Genomic DNA, 23957 nt, shown 5'->3' on the forward strand with positions numbered 1-23957 from the left:
AGATGTAGGTGTCTTTGGAGGGGCCATTATTCTATCTACCACAGCTTCCCTATTGGATCACCCCTTTGCAGCTTTGGGTTAGCAGCTCACTGAGGGCACGTGCAGTGCCAACAAGTGTCTATCAAAAAATATGTGCCAAATGAATGAATTCAGCTTCCTGACTTAACTATAAATCCTAAAAATAAACGTAATTACTAGAGAATCTCACCTCTCACCCACATGACTGATAAAAACCCTCCAGAGACCATATGCACTCCATCTGTGGACAGCTCAGCCATACTTCCAGCTTCACTTCTGACTTTGGTGACTCTCCCTCTTGGCGTTTTCAGGATTTAGTAGTTCAAGACCAGAATAGCAAGATTTCTTTCCCATCTTCCCAACATAATCAAGATACTCAATTATGCAAAACTTGTCCTCTCTCAGTTCTACCCTTTATCCGTTTGGTGTTGTTTTAATCACCTCGATTCAGGATGTTTCCTTAAAAAAAAAATCCCATGAATTTTTTTCCAACTAATTAACCTCTTTCCCATTCACTCTAGGGTTTGGGCTTGGGAGTTCTGACTCGAATGAGGTCAGTCAGTCACTGTGAAGTTTTTATTTACTGGACTTCTCTGGAAAGTATTGAGCCAGTCTGGACTCAAGATTTATTTTCCTGTTAGGTTGTGTGAAATTCTGACAGCTGCAAAAATAATTATGATGCTAAAATAGAACATAAATACATGTGTAGAGCAAAAACATTTTATCCTTTCTCAATTAAAAGAAATGATTTGTCCTTTTATACTAGAGGCTAATAAAGACACATTTAACTCTCTCTGTTCTGCAGGGGAGGATTCAATTGACGAAGGTTTTGCTGGAAACATGCACTCCTATGCCGGGTTCCCTCTGCCAGTCACGGTGTCCAAAAACTGCCTCATTTAGATTACTGGTTTACGGATGTTAATTTTTAATATTAGCCTAATCAAAATACATTCCCAAAGTACTGTACTTAATTTGCCTAATTCTATCATTCAAGCCTTTTCCTCTGATATGTTTGCTTTAAAACAGAGGGAATTATGTAAACATCTGGCTACCAGCTGTGACAGTCATTAATCATAATATGTTTTGCACCCCCATTCATTAAAGAATAGCATTTGGTCCAAAGTTATCCAACAATCAGTGACAAAGTTAATGAGAAGGTACATCTTCCCGCAACCTCCTTCCTCAGTCTCTGACAAATACGTTTACCAGCATCAACCTACTACCATCAGTGACACTGACTGTGGGTAGTAAAAGCTACCATTGATTGAGCCTGAGTCCTTTCTGGAGATCAAGCTCTCTGTGATACACTGAGTACATTTTCATGTTATTTCTTACTATCATAGGAGGTATATATTATTGTCCCCATTTTATAGATAAGGAAATTAGAGCTTAGAGATAGGCATTAAGTAATTTGCCCAAAGTCATACCACTAAAAAGTGGCAGAGCTGGAAACTTAATTTTTTAGAGCTCAGTAATTCCCAAAGCCCAGGGTCTTAACCTTTTATCTAACTCTTAAAGATATGTTTACTATTCTAAATTGAAAAAAGGAAGATAATAGATACAATAGGGATTTTTGTTCATAATGGAATGGGAATATATATTTATGGGATAAAATTTGTAAAATTATTTTAAAATGTCCTTCGGATAATTCCTTGCTTTGTATTATCTATAGTCTTTTTGCTGTTAGAATGGCTGGTTAGGATATGCTCCGTGTTATTTGTCTTCATCTTGGAACTCTCAACTCAATGCCCTCACTTCACAGGGTTGCTCTGTGCTGATTAGACCTAAACATTCATTATTGGGGGACCCGGGCTCCCCTCTACATTCTTTAGTGGTCTTCATCTATCATGGTGGCACCATCAGTTCTGGCTCTCTGCCCCACGCCCCACTTCCCAGGTATGCTCTGCTTCTTGCTCACCTGTGCCCCATCTCCAGCTTCCTTTGCCACTCCTATCTCTCCTACCTTCGTAGTCAAGTCTCTGCCAGCTGTGACCCTCTACTCTCTCCTGTCTTAATTCAGCAAGTGTCCATTAACTCTTAAGTTCCACACATTCTAATCTTTCTTCTTCTTCTTTTTTTTTTTTTCACTTTTCTGCCATTGCATCATTCTTTTCTATCATGCTCCAATAAGTAGCAAGTAGGGGTGAGGGGCCAGGCCTATGTGTGTATGTATGTGTGTGTGTGGGAGGGGAGGTCACAGGAATCGTGGTCCATGACTTGTGGGTTACTCGAGGGCCCTCTCCATCCCTCTGTTCTTTCTCCCTCAAGTTCATAGTATATTTCTTGGAAAAGGGCCCTGGATTATTGCCAACGCCTTTTAGCTCAACCCAAGACACCAACCCACAGTAATGTTCTCACAGACCACAACATCACTTAGAGTTAAAGATGTTAATATCGGCAGGAAGTTTAAAGATAAAGTGGGGAGTAATTTTTTTCTCTCAAACAAAATAATCCACAGTATCTCATAAGGTAGACAAGTCTTACGTAATTCTATGCAGACCTTTCTTTCACAAACTTCAAGAGTACCTGTCCATAACTTGTTCAGAGATTGTGTTATGTCATAGAAGAATTGCATTTTTTGAATATTGCTCTTTCATAAAAACCTAATGGTTCTAAAACAAGATGCTCTATCAATTCATTCATCTGTCCAACAGATACTTATGCTCTTTTTATGTACAAGACAAGGTGTTAGGCATTATGGATAAGACAGGAAGTATAGTCTACCTTGCTCCTGCCCTAAAAGACTTTACAGCAGCGGGGAGAGGGAAATAAATACACAAAACAAAGATACATATCGCAACTAAGGCATTCTGATGCAGACCGGATGTTGACAAGGGTTGCCCCCCCCCCCAGTGTAGTATTTTTAAACTGGTTTATCTGAACATGCAAGTGGCCACAGTCATTTCTGGGGTTCCTCAAAGAGGATGGTCAAGTATAGGTATGTAGGTTGGGTTCTTGTGTCACTTCAGGCCTCATGTCAATGTGACACTTGACAAGGACAAGGCCTTCTCCCTGTGGCTACAAACAGCTTTGAACGGGGACTGGGCACCAGCGTGTTTCCAGGCCTCACTGACTGTTCTGAGGGAGGTCCTTTCTGCTTCCATTAGGTTTATTCTGTTATCCAAGTGCTGGGAATGATGGCATCCTCTGCCAAGGGCCTAGATACTGAGGAGAGGATTAAAAAGGAGAAGTAAATATTCTCTAGCAGGGCTGCCCAAGTAAGTGGGACCAAGAAATCCATATGCTGAAAGGAGGAACACCCTCCCTCCTCTTGGTGCTCATGCCGGGTACCCAATCTAATTAGGACTTCTTTTCCAGGAGCCCAGAGCTGCCCTTGACCCTTTTCTTGCTTGGAATTATGGCCAGGCTGACATACTGAAGACAGGAACTTCATCCTTCCCTTCCTTCTGCAAGATTTTGATTTCTATTAAAATGCAAGGTATCCCACGAAATTCACTCTTGAGGTTGTGATAATAATTTACATGTGAATTTTCTGTGAGAACAATTATTCTGTGACAGAGCTGCAAAGGCACGGGGTGCTTAAGTGGTAGATGGAAGAAAGCCCCTTAGTGGGGGAAACACCCAGATAGGAGACCACAGAAGCATATGTCACCTACTTCCCTGTTTTGCTTAGAAGCAGCTCTACCTGTAAAACCCACTAAGAGGTAGATAATCTAAGTGTTTGCCCAATATTACTGTAGATATTCCATTTTGTTACTGGCTGGTCCTTTCTTCTTCACATTTACCTTTGGTTCAGAGTAATCTCAGTGGCCATCTATTACTTGAGAGTGACTCCACTCCCATAAAGTGACTTTCTCCCTAAAGTAGGGGTAGCAACTAATACAAAGATTCCCCGGCACCTCACAAAACTGACCCATAAAATAAATGAAGGCCAACTGAGCTGGATGGAGCTCCTGAGGGTGTTCTCCAGGATAAGAGCAGGAACCATTTCAGAAAGTCAAAAGGGTGCTAACAATGTAGGAAGAAGAGGCCTTTGTGAGACTAAATGGAGGTGGAATAGGATGGAATACAGCTACTCCACAAATCATGTGGAAGCCTCCTTTCTTTGGTGAATGGCCCACTCAGGGAACCCTTGAGCTTGTGACAAACCACAGGCAGGAACCTACTGACTCCAAACCTCTCTGCTCCCAGGGGCCAAGAGTTCTGGGAAGAGATAAAAAGCCCTTCTTCTCAAACCTTCAGCTTCTTCATTGGCAAGTATCATTGTCATAGCAATTCTGAAAGCCAAAACCAGCTCTCTTCTCCCCTCCGCTCAAGCACAGCCCCCTGTTCCTTGGTCTCTACTCTGCCCTGATCTTTCTTTTTCCTGAGCCGCTTCAGCATTCATAATCCACTGCTCACTAATAAACAATTAAAAATGGCCTTATTCATCATCTCAAATCCTTTTGGGGAATAATTCAGGGTATTATTTAATGTTTCATATTGTCCTTTGTTTCATATGTGATAATCTCATTTCTCCAGACTAGTAACTCTGCAAAGGCAGGACAAATACCCTATAAGTCACAAAAGCTGATGGGAATCTTATTTCCTAAATTAAAATTCAGTTCATATGGGTCTACAAGTACAAGTTCATGTCTGAGAATAATAGGACAGAATAGTCTAAATTTAGGAGGTCTCTGAACATCCATGTGGTCACCATGCTCATGTTTCCTGGGGTCATATTCTCACACTGGAGCCGGCACACTGTCAGGGCCTATAATGGCCTGCTGGCAGGATGCAAAGCATCTAAAAAAATATCTCCATGAATTTCTAGTTCCAGTTCCACACATAAGGAGCTTAGAAGTCACCAATCCATTCTAACAACAAGTAACAGCATGGACAGACTGAAAAATTAACAACTCCTCTTGAATCTGTAGCAGAGAGGAGGACACAGGGTAAACCACTGCCCACAAGATTGGAGTGACAGACAGGCAAATACAAGGAGCCAAAGTTTACCAGAGCAGAGACTCGTGAGCAGAAACAACCACAGGAGCCAGGGCCGGGGTGGGAAAATCTGAATTGTAATTGACCAATTGCTGGAAGCTCAGTGTGAACAACTCTGAGAGTTAAAAACTCCAAAGAGACCCAGTCTTTTGTGGGTTTTATGGCCAGGAGCCCAAGCAATTTCTCACAGTAAATACTGGAGAAAAACTCCCTCATGTTTCAGGAAGGGCAAGAGGGAAAGGAATGACTTTGAAATATGCTAGAGTGCACTGTTCTTCTTAACAAGGCCTGCCCTCAGGAGAAACTAGTTAACTAGAGCCTAACTTGCTGGAGTGTTATCAGAGCTTGACTGACCTGGCGGGAGGAAAGTACCTAACTCCAGTGAGCTAGCCTTCCATGTGAGAGAAGTGAAATCATCAACTGTGGTCCACTCTAGCCATCCTGTCCCACCTAAGGGAGGAGAAAAAAAAACTGAGAAATGCTCTGTGAAGTTCACAGTCCAAAGGCTCACTAAAAGAATTAGACCTAATCATAGACAATAGAACTTTTCCCCTCTCTTCTCCCACTGACCCCCACATTATTGAAGGTCTGTGTACAGCAGTTCCTTTTATGGGTACATCATGTCTGGCTATCAATAAGAAATTACAAGGTATACTAAAAGGCAATAAACACAGTTTGAAGAGACAGAGGTAAACATAGAACCAGACATGGCAGGGATGTTGGAATTATCAAATTGGGAATATAAACAACTGTGATTAATATGTTAAGGGCTGTGAATGGCTAAAGTAGACAGCATGCAAGAACAGATGGGCAATATAGGTGGAGAGGTGGAAATCCTAAGAAAGAACCAAAAAGAAATGCTAGAGATCAAAAGCATTGTACCACAAATGAAGAATGCCTTTGATGGGCTTATTAGTAGACTAGACACAGCTGCGGAAAGAATCTCTTATCTCGAGGATATATCAATAGAAACCTCCAAAACTGAAAAGCAAAGAGAACAAGGACTGGAAAAAAAAAAAAGCAGAACAGAATATCCAAGGACTGTGGGACAACTACAAAAGGTGTAACGTGTTTAATGGGAACACTAGAAGGAGATGAAAGAGAGAAAGGAACAAAAGAAATATATGAAACAATAATGACTGAGAATTTCCCCAAATTAATGTCAGACACAAATCACCAGACACCAGGAAGCTCAAAGAACACCAAGCAGGATAAATACTCCCCCTAAAGTTACACCTAGGCATATCATTTTCAAACTACAGAAAACAACTTTTCCTTAGAAATCATGCAAGCAAGAAGATAGTGGAGTGAAATATTTAAGGTATTGAGAGAAAAAACCCTGCCAACACAGAATTCTGTACCTTATTAAATTATTCTTCAAAAGTGAAGGAAAACTAAGGACCTTCTCAGACAAACAAAACTTGAAGAAGATTTTTTGCCAGTAGACTTGTCTTGCAAGAAATGTTGAGAAGTTTAACATTTAGAGAGAAGGAAAATGGTATAGGTCAGAAACTTGGATCTACATAAAGAAAGGAAAAGTATCAAGAATGAATAAGGAAAGGTAAAATAGAAACGTTTATTTTTCTTATTCTTAATCTAACAGATAAGAGTTTGTCAAAATAAGAATAGCAACAGTGTATTTGATTATGTGTGCCTATATATGTATATTCTTATGTATGCTTATATATAGGTGAACTGCATGACAGCAATGATACAAGGGATGGGAGGAATTAGGATTATTTGGTTATTAGAAGGTACGCACACTCCATGTAAAGTGGTATAGTGTTATTTGAAAGTGGACATGGATTAGCTGTAAATGGGTATTGCAAATTCTAGGGCAACTACTTAAAAAAGTAAAAACAAAACAAAACAAAAACTATAAGTAATATGCTAAGGGGGAAAGTGGAATCATATAAAATTAAATTAAATCAAGCCACAATTAAAACCACAAAAGGCAGAAAAATAGTGGAAGACAAAAATAGGACTAAAGAACAAGGGTAACAAGTAGAAGACAGTAACAAATATGGTAGATATAATCCAACTATATCAGTAATCACTGTGAATTGTCAATGGTCTAAACACACCAATGAAAAGACAGAGATTGTCAGGGTGGATCAAAAAGCAAGATCCAACTGTATGTTGTCTACACGAAACCCAGTTTAAAGTGGCATGGACATATATACACTACCAAACGTAAAATAGATAGCTAGTGGGAAGCAGCCACATAGCACAGGGAGAACAGCTCAGTGTTCTGTGACCACCTAGAGGGGTGGGATAGGGAGGGTGGGAGGGAGACGCAAGAGGGAGGAGATATGGGGATATATGTATATGAATAGCTGATTCACTTTGTGATAAAGCAGAAACTAACACACCATTGTAAAGCAATTATATTCCAATAAAGATGTTAAAAAAATAAAAAATAAATGTATAGAGAAAAATATACCATGCTAACTTGCTAATCAAAAGAAAGTGGGAGTAGCTACATTCATTTCAGACACAGCAGACGTCAAAGCAAAGAAAGTTATCAGGGATAAAGAAAGGCATTACATAATCATAAAGGGGTCAATTCTCTAAGAAGACATAACAATCCTAAACATGTTATGTACCTAACAACAGAGCATCAAACTATATGAGGCAAAAACTGCTAAAACTGCAAGAAGAAATGGACAAATCTACTATCATGGTTGGAGACTTCAACACCTCTCTATCAGAAATGGATAAATACAGCAGGCAGAAAATCAGTAAGGACATAGTTGAACTGAACAACAGTATTAATCAACTGATATAATCATTTTCTTATATACCAGAAATGAACAAGTAAAGTTTGGAATTCAAACCACAATACCATTTACATTGGTAACCCCAAATTAAATACTTAGGTATAAATCTAATATGATATGTAGAAGATCTATATGAGGGAAGCTACAAAACTTTGATGAACAAAATCAAAGGAGAACTAAATAAATGGAGAGATATTTCATCTTCATGGATAAGAAGACAATATTGTCACAATGTCAGTTCCTTCCAACTTGATCTATAGATTCAGTGCAATCCCGATCAAAATCTCAGCAAGTTATTTTGAGGATATTGACAAAATGATTCTAAAGTTTATGTGGAAAGGCAATAGACCTTGAATAACCAACACAATATTCAAGAGAGAAGAACAAAATTGGAGGGCTGACACTACTTGATGTTAAGACTCACTATAAAGCTATAATAATCAAGACAGTGCGGTGTTGGTGAAAAAATAGACAGATCAGTGAAACGGAATAGAGAACTCAGAAATAGACTTACATAAATATAATCAATTAACTGATCTTTGGCAAGGGAGCAAAAGCAACAAATGAAGCAAAGATAGTCTTTTTAACAAGTGGTGTTGGAATAATTGGACATCCATATGCAAAAAAATGAATCTAGACACAGACAAAATTAACTCTTCACAAAAATTAACTCAAAATGTATCATAAACCTAAACGTAAAATGCAAAACTATAAACCTCTCAGAAGATAGTAACACAGGAGAAAACCTAGATAACCTTGGTGATGGCAATGACATTTTAGATATAACACCAAAGAGATAATCCATGAAAGAAACAATTGATTAGCTGTACTTCATTAAAATTAAAAACGTCTGCTCTGCAAAAGGCACTGTGAAGAAAATGAGAAGACAAGCCACAGACTGGTAGAAAATATTTGCAAAACGTATATCTGATAAAGGACTGTTATCCAAAATATACAAAAAACCTTAAAAATGCAACAATAAGAAAACAAACAACCCAAATAAAAAATGGGCCAAAGACCTTAACAGACACCACACCTTAACAGATTACTTACAGATGATAAATAATCATATAAAAAGACGCTCTACATCCTATTTGATCAGGGAAATGCAAATTAAAACAACAAAAAGATACCATTACTCATCAAAATCTGGAACACTGATAATACCAAATGCTAGCCAGGATGTGAAGCAACAGGAATTTTCATTCATTGCTGGTGGGAATGCAAAATGGTACAGCCACTTTGGAAGACAGTTTGGCACTTTCTTACAAAACATATCATTATACATTTGTCCACACCCATAGAATGACCAAGAGTGAGCCCTAAGGTAAACTCTAGACTTTGGGTGATGATGTTGTGTCCATGCAGATTCATGAATTGTAACAAAGGTACCACCTTGGTGAAGGATATTGATAATGAGGGAGGCTCTGCAGGTGGGGGGACAGGAGTATATGAGAAACCTCCTTATCCTCCTCTTCATTTTGCTGTGAAGGTAAACTCTTTTAAATAAACACATAGAAAAAAAATCTTCTAGGAGCATTGGTTTTATTCCATGGTAAATAATCTAAACATTATTTATACATGAACACAAACAGATATTTTTAAAAGTAGAGTGGGAAATTTACACTATTCTCTAAGATAAAACTTGATTTGAATGAAATTTCATCTTCACAGCAGGCCTGTCATGTTATGCCAACACCCGCTCCCTCCCCCAAGCTTGCACCAAACTCTTCCTGGAGTCTAAGTCCACACTCCTCTGGTTTTAGCGTCCTTGTGTTCGTGTTTGAGAAGCTCTGCTCTTACACTCCCATGACAGGATGGAAGAGAGTAAACGTTTGATAAATATTTATTGACAAACTGATTCATTGTTTCTTCAAAATTCAGAGCAGCTACAGGGAGTTGAAACCAAATCTTTTAGGAGGAAGTGGAAAGGACAATAATGGCCTGTTTGGCACTGGAGAAGCATCCTGCTAGAGAAGTGTTCTAGCTGGCTACCGTATGATGGTTCCCTCATCAATGAAATGGTGATGAGAATGAGAACACGGTTCAGGGAAGAAGAAACTTTGGAGGGGTGGAACAGGAGGCATGGCGAGACATGTGTGACAGAAAAGAACTGGGCAGAGCAGAGCTCAGAGCTCAGAGACACAAGTCTCAGGAGAAGCAAATGCACTCAAGCAAAGCAACGGGCAAGTCTTGTTTTCCCTCCAAACTCAAATCTTCAAGAAATAAACAGTTGGATTTTGTTTACTTGGGGCTTTCTTTTGGTTTTGCTTTTGTGCCTTGGAAAGGACTACAAAAAATACAGTGGCTCAGGTGAAACCTTTATGTCAGCAGGAAAGACAAAACCCAGACCACCGTGGTGGTGTTTCCCTCAGCTGCCCCCAACCACAGAGCAAGCACCCTCTCTTGTTTCGAGAAATCCCAGCCAAAACCAAAATTGCTTAGCCAACTTTGCCAAGTGGAACTTGACTCAACACAATTTTTTCTAAACCTCCTAATTTGATCATTTGCAAGTTACCACGACTTCATTTGGGCCCAGTGACTAAAAGTCTTCGCTTCACTTGCTGTATGAAGAAAACTTGCTGCCGAACACCTATTTGTTCAACACAAGCCCTTGGCTCCATACATCGTCTCTATGTAGGATTATAATGTCTCGGGAAAGGGGTGTAGCCTAGCCGGGATCTCCATATTAGCAGCCAAGCGTGCCCAGTGGAGCCCTCTCCTCAGATCTGGTATCCTGGGTGTGTTAGTACTTCTAATGGCTATGGAATTCACTCAGCTTGTCAACTGCCTGGCAGAAATTGGTTGCCAGGCCTTGGTTTTAGAGAGATGTGGCAGAAGGCTATGGGTAGTGGTCTGAGAATCATGGGGGTGGGATGGAGTGAGGGTGAGTGCAGTGAGGCAGCAGCCATTCCTATGTGCACTCTGCTTGCATGCTAGGGTATTTAACAGTCACACCCTGGGAAGATCTTAGGGATCATCTAGCACCTGATTCATTATATAGAAGCGAAAGCTGAGTCTCAAAGAGGCTGAATGATATACTGAAGGTTAAACAGCAAACTACTTGTGGGGAGGAGGGGTAGAAATTTACATTACTTTTGCTTTTGGAGGGGAATACTCTCAAAATGCCAGGCATTTGTCTAGATGCTTTGCATAATCCATCTTTTTTAACTTCACAAACGTGTATGGTAGAGAATCTCACCTTCTTATGGCCCTATTTTATAAAGAAGGATATGGGTTCTGAGAAGTAAGTTAAATTTGAATCCACATCTGTCCACAAAGCCCATGCCTTTTCCTCTGTGCACCTGATGCCCACCCCCTACTCAGCAGAATCCATAACACTTTCCCCAGAACCTAATCCAGGATCTGAAGACTGGGCTTCTGCTGTCCTGTAGAGGATGGTGAATGGGGGAGAATGGCTATGCTAGGGTTGTAAGTTGCACCTAAGAACATATTCATGCACAGAAATATTGATATAAATTGATGTTTAGGTTTGCACTGTGATGACTCGAACCACCATGTGTTGAATAACCTTTTCAACCCTGTTGTTTGGGTGTAAGGACATACTCTGAGTTCCTAGTAAATGATTTTCTTTAATGTGCCTACTGGGGATGTTATTAAAAGACGGATTTCATTTCAGTAGATCTGAGTGGGGTCAGAGATTCTGCATTTCTACAACCTCCCAGGTGATACTGATTGGACCAGGCCATGGACCATACTTCGAGTAGCAAAATTTTGGACCAAACTCAATTCATGAAGTGGAGACTCACTCTAGATCAAAAATAGCTAATTAAGTTGGAGGGGTTTGTTTGTTTGTTTGTTTAATGGGGCTGACCCCTAAGTCAGCCATGGTTTCCTAACCATTTGTTTGGAAAATCTTCCCATTTCCCATGCGGTAAACCACTGCTCACACCTAGTATTTCACCTTCTCCAAGACACATCCAGGCTCTGCCAAAAATTACCTTCTAAATCTCTACAAGGAAATGCCATTCCTGTGTTCTCAGGCACACACACATGTACCAGCTGGCAGCAACTCTTCTGCTCTTTCCAACAAGCAAACCAAAGTTTAACAAGTTCCATCGTCAAAGTCTCTGGATGAGCAGTGCATCCCCTTCTGGAAGCTTCCCCATTCTCCTCCCACACTAGGAGGGCCTTTCAGCCCTATCTCCTCAATGAACCCTTCAGTTGAACATTTCAAAGCAACCACCCTCCTTCCAATTTGTGTCTGCCTTACACATTCGGCCTATAAGATCCTTTTACCGAGTCATCTTTTTTTGTTTGCATGTCTTGTCTGCTTAACCAAATCTTCAGCTCTTTGAAGGCAGAAGCTCCATCTAATGTCTCACTGCATCTTCCCACAATGCTTAGTCCAATGTTTTGCTCTAATTATAGGATAAATAATTATCTCTTAATTTCCTGGAAGTTTTTTTTCTTATTGTGTGAGAATAAAAGCTCTTATTGGGCCTGCAAAGAGTGTCTGTGAAGATCACACAATGGAATCTTCAAATATTACTAAGTCCATAAATTAACTTCTTACCTACGGCAGTGATGGAATTGTATAAATTCATGCCAGAATTCACATCAATAGTGTACAAGAATCATATGAGATAATGCATGTGAAAACATTTGATAAAGTATAAAGCCCTCTGTAAATGTAAGATATTACCTTGCTGTTATTATTATTTAATACATATGTTTCTAACAGAAGTGAACCACGAGCTCACCAAGAAATGACAGATAGGCTTTAAATCTGCCCTAAACCCACTCCATCTGAAAAGGGACTTTTTTTTTCATTCATTCATCCTTGAATTGTAAGTCAATAAACTAAGACTCTCTCCTGGGCCAGGAAATGGAGGAAAGAGGAAAACATTAGGATGGATCTGCAAACCTAATGCTAGTATCACATGGCAGCTCCCATGTCCTGAAGCTCAGGGGTAGCCAGGTACAATTTAATATGACCCGGGGAGCTATTTCATGGGCTGCAAGAGGCAGTGAGAATGAATGTCATTCACAGTAGGACAGCATAATAGCATCCATGTGTTTGTCTGAATATACAGAGGCACTCCATATGCCCGACTCTTTCATCTTAGTGAATAAGTCGTGTTACCTCTCACTTTCCTCCTGCCTGTCCAGACTTTCTTCCACCCCGCCCCTACTTTCCTTCTCACTACAGTTTCTTCATTATCAATGCCTTGGAGTGGTCCTGGACACTGTATCCTAGGCACCATTCTCCTGGAACTTCAGCAGCTTCTTCCAGCTTCTCTCCCTTTGAAGACCCATGTATACTTCCAGATGTACTTCCTTTTTGGTTCCATCTGGCTGTTATGACAAACATTCCACCCTGGATTTACCAGTTCCCTTAAACTCAACACGCCTTAAACAGAACCATATTTTCTGCCAGGCCTTCTCCACGCCTAGCATTTTCCATCTCAGAGAATGGTACCACCAGCCACCCAGAGAACTAGAGCGACCGAGACAGGCCAACAGCGATGGTCCTCCAAAGAAGCATTTGTTAAACATGGATCTGACATGTTTAGAGGAGTCCGTATGAGCTGCCTGTGGGAAGACAGGGCCCCACTGGAGGCTGTGCTCACTGCTCCCTCCTTTCCTAAGTAACTCAGCTCTGGCCTCACACCTTCAAGCTGCAGTTAAGCGGACCCACTCTCTTAGGATGACCAATTCATCCCAATTTACCCAGTAATTCCTTGATTTTATCATTGAAAACGCCATTCTTTGGAACCCCCTGGTCCTGAGCAAATCTGGACAGTTGGTTGCTCTCTCTCTCTCTCTCTCTCTCTCTCTCTCTCTCCTTGGAAGGCAGTTTAGAGACCATCTGTGGTTACTTGCTGCACTAGCTTCCTTAGGCTGCTGTAACAAAGTACCATCAATTGGGTGGCTTCTACAACAGAAGTTTATTGTTTTATAGTTCTGGAGACTGGGAGTCCAAAGTCAAGATGTTGGCAGGTTTGGTTCCTTCTGGGGGCTGTGAGAAAGAATCTGTTCCGTATCTCTCCCATAGCTTCTGATGGTTTGCTGCAATATTTGGAATTCTTCAGCTTGTAGAGACAACACCCTGATTCCTGCCTTCATCTTCACGTGGCTTTGTCCCTGTGCATGTGTCTGTGTCCAAATTTTCCCTTTATAGAAGGACACCACTCATACTGGAATAAAAGCCCACCCTACTCCAGTATGACCTCATCCTAACTTAACTAATTACATCTGAAATGACCCTATTTCCAAATTAGGTCACATTCTGAAGTACTGGGGATTAGGACTTCAACAAATGAATTTTAGGGGGACACAATTCAACCCACAATACTTGGTGTTGGTTACTTGGGACTCTCAACCTCCCAGGCCCACTTCAACTACCTCATGTAGTATATGGAGATCACGAACCATCAGCTACAGCCAGGAATCTCCCTAAGTAAAACTGGGCAATATCATTTTTACTACCTCATTTCATTTTCTGGGTTGTTTTACTGACCCTTCTAGATTGGATCCCAGGCAGCTGACAAGCCAGGCCCCAGGCTTTGTCCAGGAGTCTCCTAGACTCTCCTATTCACTCCTACCATTCTTTGATTTTTATCCCTTAAATATCTCTCAAATCAATCTCTACCTCCAGTGTTTTAACTCAGGCTCTCATCACAACAATAGCCTAACACACTTTCCTCTTTTTTCTGTTTCAGGGGGCTCCCCCTTCTAGCTTTCCCTGCACCTTACTTTCTACAATGCACATTACCACACTTAAAAGCCCCCAATGGCTCTTCACAGAGCAGGTAGAGTTCGAATGCCTTTCCTTCACACCCAGGGGCCTCTGTGACCTGACTCCTGCCTGACTTCTCAGCCTCGTTCTCTGCTGCCTTGTCCTCACACACAGCAAATCCCAGTGACACTCAACTCTGTGGTTCACTAGATCGTGCTATTGTCTCTGGTTCCTGCCTTGGCACATGCTCTTCCCTCTACCCTTGACGCCCTTCTCCCCACTGCTGTTGTCTGTGCTCCTATTTATCCTTTAAACTCTGCTCAAGTATGACTTCTTCTGGGAAGCTTTCCCTGATCCTGCAGAACGATATATGCTGTTCCCACAGAACTTCTCACTGCACTTACCACAAATCAGTACACCTTTTATCTGTCTCTTCCTCTTGGTCAGAGGACAAGAAGTTCATGAACCATCTAAAACTGTATCAAAAATGCACTTTGTACCTCATCTCCCCTCACTATTAGATGTGAACCTGAGGGCAAATTATTTAAGCATTTTAAGCCAAGAGGTTCTCCACTGAAATATACAGATAATGAAAGTATCCACTCATGACGTTGGGATTAGTCCTAAATGAGATAATGTAGAGAGCTTGATACATTGCCTGGTACATGGCACTGATTCTCAAAATCTGTCGCTGTTGTTATCATGTCGTTCTTGTTGTGGTTGATTTCAGTAACACAGCAGTCTCAGATGAGGCATGTGGACTCCAGACTTGCACTGCCTGGGAGTAAATTCTGGTTCTCACCACTTATTAGCCGTGTGTCCTCGTGTTTGCGTCTCTATTTTATCATCTGTATGTGCAGATAATAATAACTACTTCATAGATATTTGAAGATAAAATATGCTACTTTTGAAGCATTTGGAACAGAACCTGGCATGTAGTAAGTGCTCAATAAATAACAGCCTCTAATATAATGGGCTTTTATCAGATTCCCAAAGGGTTCCACGACTGCAGAAGAGATGGAGAATCAATTTTCTAGCCTGTGAACACCTTGAGGGAGGCACTGTGTATTAATCTTTGTATTCCAACCATATACTACAGCACTGGGCACACAGTAGATGCTCGATAATTTTTTCAATGAATGGACGAATTGTAAATTGAGCAATAAATGCCAAGTTAAATAACGTCACTTTTCAAGATGTCACAGACAGAGCAACCTCATCTCTTGAGAACATGGCTGAGAATCAGGAAATGGGAAAAGTATACGTTCCAAAAACGGTGCATAAAAGCTCACATAGTTTATTCAGAGGAATCATAAAACGTTAGAGCTGGACTGGACTTTAGCAATGATCTATGACAGCTCCCTCATTTTGTAGATGAGGAAAATGAGCTGACTCGCAGATCCGATTTCCTCTCCCTTTATATATAATTCTAAGGTTCGTTATCTGGCTTCCTGGCCAAGGCACATTAAGGAGAGCAAATCTGGAGAGGAAAAGGGAGTGAGAGCTATGTATATCCACGATAAGTATCAAGAAGTGAAAGCTGGGCTGGGGACAGGGAAGCTATATAAAAGCAGAAAGAAAGACTGAAAAATCACCACAGCCTGCAACACCGGCAGGCGGGTAAAAGTGCTCCCTTCTCAACAGACACTCAGGACCTTGACTTTGAGCCAGCCCCAACCATGGAGAAGATTGCCTGATGCTTCACAAAAGCACGGTTTGCAAGAAATTTAACGTTCTTTAGTTCGCAATCATTTCTATTGAGAGTCCCTATCTCACAGAGTGGTTTACAAATTCAAACCTCAAGGTTTCATAGCACCTCTCCACTCCTAGCCTCCATAACTCTGAGGTTATGTCAAAGGTTCCAAGAGATGCCAATAATGTTGAAACACTGGTGAGCTGGGCACTGGGTCCCTGAGTCACCTGCACACACAGGTGAGCTCGCTGTTGCCCTCAGCACTCCTATTCCTCACCCAGCCTTGGCTCACTGCGGCTTCTCATCCACTCCTGGAGAGTAAAGATCTTCCTGCAAAGCTCTGCCTGGCTCTTCTTCCTGGAGTCACCACTCAGGCAGTCCTGTCTAGGCTCTGGAGGTCTGCATCTCTGTCTCTCTACCTCTCCCCTCTCCTGCCACTCCCCCCATTCTCCCCACCCCCTCCCCTTCTCTGTGGTTCTCCCTTCCCCTCCTTCTGCCCCGGGGTGCGTTTATTTTTAGTCTGGAGGATTATCCTTCTTCATGCATGTTTCCACACCCCAAGTCCTCTCTCTTTCACCCCCTCTGCGAATCCACTAAATTGTTCTAAGAACCTGGGCCTTTGAAACATAAAAGCCAGATAGATGTACAGTCTGCTTCTGCCTTCTGCCCCATCATATTCCTTCTCTGAGACAATGAACCAAAGAAAGCTGACCCTGCTTGGATGGGGGAAAGGAAAAAAGAGAAAGGCAGAGAGGGAAAAACATAGTGAATATCTCAAAATGTTATCCCATCACGTATGTAATATGTTCCAGAAATACTGTTGCCCAAATGATATCCTAAACAGAGTTAACAGCCATGAAGAAGAACGAAATTTTGCCATTTGCAGCAACGTGGATGGACTTGGATGGCATTATGCTTAGTGAAATAAGTCAGACAGAGAAAGACAAATACTGTATGATCTCACTTATATGAGAAATCTTAAAAATACAACAAACTAGTGAATATAACGAAAAAGAAGCAGACTCACAGATATAGAGAACAAAACAGTGGTTACCAGTAGGGAGAGGGAAGGGGGGAGGGACGAGGAAGGGGTAGGGGCTTAAGAGGTACAAACTATTAGGTATAAAATAAGCTACAAAGATATATTGTACCACATGGGGAATATAGCCAATATTTTATAATAACTATAAATGGAGTATAACCTTTAAAAATTGTGAGTCACTCTACTGTACACCTGTAACATATAATATTATACAGCAACTATACCTCAGTTTAAAAAGGGGAGGATTTTAAAAAGAAAAACAAAACAAACAAAACAAGAGAGTTGATTTTCAGTTATCCAGAAAATTCATAGCTGTTCAATAGCTCATTACCCTGCATGCTAAGTAAATAAATGTCTTGTTACTGGATGCCCATAATAGCACTGAGCAGCATTTCCTAAAACTTTTTGGAAAGATCTGGCTGATATTTTGTACTGATGACCAGTTCAAGGTGAAGAAAGGCAGAACTTTTCCATGACGTGTGTGCTGAGGACAGAGATGGGATTGGGTAAGTCACTGCTTACAGGGAGGGAACAAACCAGCAACAACTCCTAGAGCAGGGAGCCTTTATTTTCACCCTCAGCCTGAAGGGTTTTGTAGCTCAAGGCTGAACCTGCCAAAGCTGTCAGGTCCACTGTTCAGTGAGTGACACAGGGAATGCTGAGCACAGAGCTCCAGGGTCAGTGCCTGGGCCCCTGGCTTCATGCTGTCCTCTCCCCACCCAGGATGATACCTATTTAGATCTTCAAAGCCATTAAGCACACACCCATTTGGATGCACAAGAAATCAAGAGAGAAGGAATTATTTGAGACGTTGGTGTCCCTGGCATTATTTCCCAACAGAACAAGCAGTTCCTTGAATTACGTCATCTTCCCTTTGTACAGGGAGGAAAAGGCTCAAGCTAGACAAGAAATGGCAGAATTGTTTTCTGAAAAATTGGAAGGCACAGAAACTATGTAATAATAGGTCAAGAAAGGTGCTAAAATACTCTGGCTGCTAAAACAGTGAGCTCATCAGAAAGGCACGGATTCAGGAATTTCCTGACTCACATTCTGTATACTTGTAAAGTAGTTTCAGTTCGAGAAAGAGTGTTTGGACATCTCAGAAGTGTTAGCATTTTGCTAGACACTACTGGGATCTTAAAATGTAAAATTAAAACTTTTTCATTTATCATAGAAGACTCTTTACGATATAGCCACTGTCTAAGGAGATTTGAGCCACATCTCCGGGTGTCCCTCCGTATAGCCTACATTCCAGGCTTAGAAGTATTTTTGCAGTTCTTTATTCCTTTTTTTTTTTTTTTTTTGGCTTCGTTGGGTTTTCGTTGCTGCCCGAGGGCTTTCTCTAGTTTCGGGGAGCAGGGGTTGCTCTTCCTTGAAATGCGCGGGATTCTTTTTGCGGTGGCTTCTCTTGTTGCGGAGCACGGGCCCTAGAGGGCGTGGGCTTCAGTAGTTGTGGTGCACAGGCTTAGTTGCTCCGCAGCATGTGGGATCTTCCCGGACCAGGGCTCAAACCCGTGTCCCCTGCATTGGCAGGCAGATTCTTAACCACTGCACCACCAGGGAAGTCCCGTATTTTTGCAGTTCTTAATCTAATCATTTTTATTTTCACCGTTTTATGTCCTGCTGTTTCTACTCACTCTCCAGTCCACTGGACAAAAGTCTATTTCTCCTCCAAGACACAGATCAAGTGTTAGCATCATTGCGAAGCCTTTGCAAAACAGCTCCCACCTCCCAGAGATTTGGTTCCTCTGGCCTCTGGGTTCCCATTTCATCTTAGAGAGATGTCTGCAGTAGTTAGCATAGCAGAATTTAAAAGGAAAATGGACTTGGAGCTCCTGTTCTTGCATTTAGCTGTATAATCTTCAGAGAGTTACCTAACCTCTCTCTATGCTTCAGTTGCCTCATCTTTAAATTGTGAATAATGGCTCCTTCACATGAAGTTTAAATGATATAAGAATGGGTTTTGCACAGTGCCTATTACACATGGGTGTTCCACCAAAATATTACTTACTATATTACAATTAGTGGCTTTCTACTTTTCATCTGTGCAAGTCTCAGTTTCCAGGGCTGCCATATTTGTTTTGTATTCTTAATTCACAGTGCCTGACACACAGTAGACACTCGATAAACAGCTTTAATGAAACCATTAATTAGCTAATTAATCGATGGAGAGATGAATGGGCTCTGTTTCTAAGGGGCCATAATCTCTAGAAGATGAGGCAGGAATAAGTAATCAGCATGCTGAGACAGTAGGTCCTGAATGCCAATAGGACTGGGTTCAGCACATGGGCCGTGGGAGCCCAGAGTCATGAAATGCAAGACAAGCTATGGAGCTCAGAGACGGCACCTGAGGAGGTCCCAATGGCACCCGAAGAAAGGACGTGATTTTAAGAAGTAGACAAGCGGTAAAGCCTTCTAGGCCCACTATACAGGAGGGCTCAGAGCTCTCTCAGGATGAGGGAGACCAGAGCATATTTGAAGGCTTTGGAAGGAAAGATGTACTGGGGAGGAGGATTTGAAGATCTTGGCAATAAGCTGTGAATGGAGGAGAGCAAAACCTGAAAGAAAAGAACCTCTTAGAAAGAGGTGGGGGGGAGGGACTTCCCTGGTGGCACAGTGGTTAAGAATCCGCCTGCCAATGCAGGGGACACAGGTCCAATCCCTGGTCCGGGAAGTCCAGGAAGGTCCCACATGCCGTGGAACAACTAAGCCTGTGCGCCACAACTACTAAGCCTGCACTCTAGAGCCCACGCACTGCAACTACTGAGCCCGTGTGCCACAACTACTGAAGCCCGCACACTCTATGGCCCACGTGCTGCAACTACTGAGCCCACATGCTGCAACTACTGAAGCCTAGAGCCTGTGCTCCATAACAAAAGAAGCCACCGCAATGAGAAGCCCACGCGCCACAACGAAGTGTAGCCCCTGCTTGCCTCAACTAGAGAAAGCCCATGCGCAGCAACAAAGACCCAACGCAGCCAAAAGAATAAATAAATAAATAAAAATTAAAAAAAACCACCAACAACAAAAAAGAAAGAGGTGGGGCCAAGAACACAGCAGGGGGGCCTGCCTCCTCTGATAGGTAAATGCTATTTTCTGAGTCTGAAATAAGGGGGAGAGAATGGCTTTGGGGACCCCAAAAAACATAATATGCACAACTGAATACCAAGTGTTATGGACTGAATGTGCCTCCCCAAAATTCGTATGTTGAAGCTCTAACCCCCAAAGAGATGGTATTTGGAAACAAGGTCTTTGGGAGGTAATTACGATTAGATGAGGTCATGAGGGTGGGGCCCTGGTCTGATAGGATTAGTGCCCTTCTAAGAAGAGATTACAGAGAGCTTGCCCCCTCTCCCTATGCATGCACAAAAAATAGGTCATGTGAGCACAGGGTGAGAAGACAGCCATCTGCAAGCCAGAAAAAGAGTCCTCACCAGAATCCTACTATGCCGAGACTCTTACCTCAGACTTCTCACCTCCAGATCTGTGAGGAAATTAATTTCTATTGTTTAAACAAACAAACAAACAAAAAACATAATATAAAAGGAGAAAATGTGGACTTTCTCAGTGATGTAGGAAGCAAAATTGTCTCCTGAGAGAGAGGGGATGGGAATATAAAGATGTGATCCAGCAAAGTGGTCAAGAAAAAGACTTTATACCACCCACTGTCAAATTCTGGCACCATCGCTGACCCCCTGGATGGTCCTGGGAAAGTTCCTTAAACTCCTTGTGCCTCAGTTTTCTCATCTGTAAAATGGGAAATATAATAATCCCTACCTCTTTTATAGAGTTACTAGGAGTATTCAGTGACTTAATAATTGTTAAACACTTATAGAATAGCCCGAAATAGAATAAGTACTATAGTAGTATTTGCTGTTATTATTGTTTTTATTATTGTTATTGTTGATGTTGTTGTTATTATTATTATTATCAGAGGAGGAGGAACTTTGTGGATTTTCGAACACGTTTGGACCAGCCATTACGGGAAGCGGTCAGGAAAATCAACAGGATATTGATATTGTGTAGCACATGAGTTGCAGTGGGCATAGCCAGTGTGGTCCTGTGTCCTTCTTCAGCAAGCAGGGAATAGAAACAAGGAGCAGAGAAAGTAGGAATTTGTCCCTGGAGGGTGGGAGGCAAAGCAAAGTGACAGAATAGAAAGTTAAGATGACAAGATTCTAGATTAGTGATGAGGACAAGATTAAAGATGTCAAATATGGAGGCCCAGCCAGGCAAGGAATCAAGGGAAGCTAGGCAGGGGCTAATGGACAAATTATGGGCCCAGAGAGTAATCTTTAACCACTTATTAAGGCTAGAGTTAATGGCTTTCAAGCTATAGTATAAGTCATTCTCTACTGAGTGTCTATTAAATTTGGCAGTGAGAACCAAAAGGTTATTTGGCCTGCAGTAGGTGTGAGATATTCTAAGTAAAAGAACATCTCTAGAAATATGACATAGTTATTCCAGACTTCCTTCTCATCTGTGCTCTGTCCCCTCCTTCTCAGCATTACCCTGGACTCAGATAAACACTGAAAGAAAGACAACAGCATTCAGGGGAGTGGAAAACCCAGAAATGCAGAAGGACAAATTCAGTCCCTGAGGGGTAGAGAGAGGAGCCAATCAGGAGCCTCTGTGGGGAGGGAGGGCACATCAGGTTGGACGTTTCACTGTCACCTCAGTTCCATTCGGCTGTTTTTTTTAATGTCAATTTCTTACATGAAAATAGTATTTTCTTATCATTTTATTTTGCCTTTCTTTGATTGCTAGTGAAACTGAATGTTTATTCATATGTGCATTATCTTCATTTTTTAATCAATTTTCAAACGGAGGTCTTAGAGATCTTTATATTGATTTGGAAAAGCTCTTTATACATTTATGATATCAGTCTCTTGCCATATTTATTGCAAGTTCCCCTAATTTGACATTTATCATTAATAGTGTTTATAATCTATTCCTACAGACTGAATTCTTAAATTATTATGTAATCAAATCTACTTTTTTCCTTCATATTTTCTTCCATTGCTTTAGAGAGGCCTTTCTGGCCTGGAATAAGTAAACATTTATTTATGTCCTTCTTGCATTTTAAGGATTTGTGTTTTTTTCTTTTTACATTTAAGCATTACACTAAAGTGGGAATTATTTTGGTTTTTGGTTTATGGAGTTACTAAGGGAGAATTATATTATTTTCCAAATATCTAAATAATTCTGAATAATCCTTTTTTTTTTTTTTTTTTTTTGTCTTGTGTACATGACACTACCTTTTAACTAAAGACTTCAGGAAACAAGATATCTTTGAGATACCTTCAAAAGACCTAACATGCAATTTCAGGTTCTGAAATTGTGGTGGATGAAATAGTGGTGGGTTAGATTTCATGTTTTGAAGGGTATGGAAGGAAGGGTCAGGGAAAATTTCTCAGCGTCTCTCAGATCATCCCAGGGAAACTCTAAATAAGGTTCCTGAGGTTGGACAATCACTTCATCATTATTGCATTTAAGATCAAGCATCATGAAGGAGAATGAGACATGAGTTGTGATATCTTAAAGTAAAAACTCTATAGCGAGGGTCTAGAGGATGCCGGTTTGGTTCAGGAAAGCACGTGTGGATCCTGAATAAATACATAATAAATAGACAAATATATCCTGCGTCCATAAGAGTGTAAGTTCTCCAAAGACAGAAATTTCCTCTTCTATTTCCACCCTCCAGCTCCTCTCACCTAGTCCTCTATCCCCCCAGTTTGCCCTCTTGACTAGTGGAGGGATCAGGAAACTGGTAACCAAACCTGAACACTACTCCTTGGCTCCAGACCCAACTGCCTCAATCTCTTGTCTCAATTCCTTACACTTTCTTTGTTCCTTTGAGTCCAGTTCCTGATACCCTCCCTCCATCTGGAAGAAGGAGGTGCATTTACGAGTGTTTCTCTTTCTAGGAATAGCCTCCAAGGCTCAGATGAGAGAGTGGGCAGAGGAAAGAACAGCTAAGCCCATGGGTTGAGTAGCCAGGGTGTGGCTGCAAGGATGAAAGCCCAGCTCTGACCTCATCGGGGCAAGATGGCCGCTGCTGGTCTTGTGGCTGCCAGCAGAGAACAAAGCAGAGAGAAAGCTGGCTTCTCCCCAGTCATTTTCCTGGGTGGCGGTTGTGATTTCTCAGAGCTGAAAGTATGTCAGACATCAATGCTCTGAGGTAGCTATTGAAAGCATTGCCTTTCACAGTGATGTAACTAGGTTTGGGGTGTGATAGAAAGGTTTGGGGGTGGAAGGAAGGGAAAAAGAGTGACCCAAAGCCAGAGCTGGACTCCTGAGGCTGAAGTCCTTACTTGCTGCCTAGGAGGGAGCCCGTGTGTGCAGAAGCTTGGCTGCCTCTCCAGGCCAGGGGCCTGCCCTGCCCTACCTCACCCACACAGAGTAATTGGTACTCACTCTCTCAGGGAAACAGAGAACAGGCACGTCTGACCAGAGTTGCCATCTAGACCAGGATCAGCAAAGAAGGGTGGGAGACAGAGCCCGACATCGCGTTCTGTCACAGGCCAGAAGATTCTGAAGACGGAGGCTGGGTGTGCGTGATGGATGCATCACAGACAGAAGAGCACCTCTTCCAGCGCCTGTGCAGGGTTTTCACCTGTGCTTTCAGGTGCACTTTATTTCCCAGCTTCAGCATGTGCTTCTCCTTGGAGAGAGATCACACTCCTACTTGGGTGGAGAACAGGACTGAAATGAGGCCAGCCAAGGAGCCATAAGAAATGTCCTCCCCTCCATCCTTTCTTATTTGGCAGCTTGAAA

The sequence above is a fragment of the Eschrichtius robustus genome, chromosome 1, assembly GCF_028021215.1.
Source record: "Eschrichtius robustus isolate mEscRob2 chromosome 1, mEscRob2.pri, whole genome shotgun sequence".
Classification (NCBI taxonomy): Eukaryota; Metazoa; Chordata; class Mammalia; order Artiodactyla; family Eschrichtiidae; genus Eschrichtius; species Eschrichtius robustus.